Genomic DNA, 2,500 nt, shown 5'->3' with positions numbered 1-2,500 from the left:
AAGTTCCTTTCATCCCTCTAAAACAACCAGACAAAGGTTGTTTCACCTCAGTGAGGAAGGAGAGGACCTGTACCTTTTCAAAGTGAAATCCTCTTCCCTCTGAATAGCCTCCGGGTTAGTACTGTGGTAGTGTCGGCCTTTCATCTGAGGGGTTGGCGGTTCGCGCCCCGCCCAGGCGCGAGAAGTTGCAATTGTCGTCTGGAGGTTACTGCTCTGGCTGGGCACCACGGTGGGTAAGGACTAAGCTCATCCGAGTCAGCACCAGCTGACACACGTTAGCGAGTCGGCAGTAGTCGACACAGGCCGGGCGAGGCTCAGCTTCGCATATCTAACTTATCCTTCCCTCTGAAACAGCCACCCAAAGGCTGTTTCACCTCAGTGAGGGAAGAGGACTCCTGCGCCTGTTCAAGGAAGTTTCTTCATCCCTCAGAAACAACCACCCAAAGGCTGATTCACCACAGCGAGGGAGAGAAGCTAACTTTCGAGGCGGTTCCAATGGCGGGACGGGAAGGCGGTGTTCTGTCTAGCACCAGCTATTTAGACAGAATCAGGCTGAATGCCTGGGAAAGGAAGGGGCTCCTACCCGCCTATTCATTCCCATGCGAAAAAAACTAGAGTTACAGTCATCAAATGGTCTGCCATACCAGTCCCTAGCAAATAGAATGGTAACTCTCTGCACACCATAAGGCAGGCACGCTAAGGCCCCCCAGACACACCCTCCCCTGCGGGAGGTAAAGGTCTGCCCACGTCCGAGCACGCGCCCGAAGATAGGGTCCAGTTCACCAGATGGTGCGCCGAGAGTTATCCTAATGCCGAAAAAAATATGTAAAGGAAAGAATAGGCTACAGGGCACGAAGCTAAATGCAAGCAAATAGCATCGCGGCAGGAACGAAGGGTAGACGCAGAAGCGCCAGGGTAACGCGTAAGAACCGAGGCCGAATTTGCCGGGGGCGAGGGGGGGGGGGAGTGCAGTACATCTCTTTTAAACGCCCCTGCAAAAACCCCGAGCCAGAGAGGTCATGGTAGCTCGTTTCGCATTGTCTGGCTTAGCTCACCCGCTACGCCCCGTCGAACACCTTTTCCGGTACGATTCTCTCATCGCTCTGAATTAGCCAAGTAAGGCTGAATCACCGCAGGGAGAGAAGAGAGGAGTGTCCTTCCGAGGTGGATCCTGTGGCTGGAATGGTCACACAAACGCTGGGCGGCTAATTTAAACAAAGTACTGAAAACATAACCTTGAAATTTGTACATTTTCCAAAGTTAGTTATATCTATCATTTCTTCGTTGAATCTAATGACATCGTAAATAATTAGAGCAAAATTAGTGTATTTTAAAATAAGATTACTACGAAGTTGATTAGAATTTTTGTTTTAAAGAGGAACCATACTTTGTGAAGTTTAAATTATAAAGATAACTAATCTAAACCAGAAATTACTAATAATCATTTTTATCTATTCGTTTGTTATCATTATTACTATTTATTTATTTGTTCCTTTATTTTGAAAATCCGATTTTGAAGAAATGGAGAACTGTGGATGCAATATAAGTACAAAATTGTTATATGAGTATGATCCTAGCACATCGGTTCTAGTTTGAGCAATATAGAACCACATGCGTAAAATTATATTACGGCGAGAATTTCCGAAGCCGCTGAATTTTTCCCATACTTAAAAGGAGCAAGTCACTGGGTGCTTTTAATTTTCGAAAAGGTTGATATGTATGTAAACACACGCACATAAGATTAACCATTTTAATAATTCTTATTTAATAGGACTAAACCCATTTTTACTTAAAGAAAAAAAAACAACAACATAGTAGTTACCTCAGATAAAATCGTATTTTTTATTGATATTTATAAGAAATATCCGTTGGTCATGGTAAACCAGTATACTGTTGGTGTTCAGATTGAACACATTATCTTTGCACAGATGGCATTTTTTATTGGAAACGCAGGAAAATGTGCAATAGAAGCAAATTCACAAGACCGTTTTAAGAATTCCATATAGTTTTATTTTAGTGTGGTATCATTTTGTACTATCATCTTCAACACAAAATAATCAATAATTCACTTATTTTTTCCGAAGTTCAAAAATTCCTTTTAAGTCATCTTTACAACAGAAACGACCAATTTCAAATCAAAACAAATTTGACGACGATGGAATTTACTGACCGTCAGAGCGAATCTAAACCGAAATATTATCATCATTATTAATACTTTTTTTTTTTTTTTTTACATTAGGAATTCATACAGGGCATACATATAGATCCCTACATAAGCTACAGCACATTACCAAGGAGTCTCGATGGAAAGCATATTTCATGTATAGATGTACACAAAACTCACATTTTAAAATAAATATCTTACACAATATTTCTTCATAAATCAATGTTTTTTTCTGATTTGGTGTTCTTTGGAGATTCAGGAACTCACATCTATGCACAATGTCATTATAAAATGCCGTATGCAAGATTGCAAATAGCAAAAGTCCAAACAGGTGGA

General features: G+C 41.2%; 1 protein-coding gene across 2 annotated transcripts in view; it reads right to left on the bottom strand.

Annotated features, from left to right (window-relative positions):
• The window catches only part of LOC125047256 (sialin-like), a 28,289-nt gene that overhangs the window by 16,405 nt on the left and 9,384 nt on the right, over positions 1–2,500 (bottom strand). The window lies entirely within an intron of this gene.

Source organism: Penaeus chinensis, chromosome 40 (genome assembly GCF_019202785.1).
Source record: "Penaeus chinensis breed Huanghai No. 1 chromosome 40, ASM1920278v2, whole genome shotgun sequence".
In the NCBI taxonomy this organism is placed as follows: domain Eukaryota; kingdom Metazoa; phylum Arthropoda; class Malacostraca; order Decapoda; family Penaeidae; genus Penaeus; species Penaeus chinensis.
The sequence above is the reverse complement of the archived record's forward strand: the minus strand, read 5'-3'. Positions and strand labels throughout refer to the sequence as shown.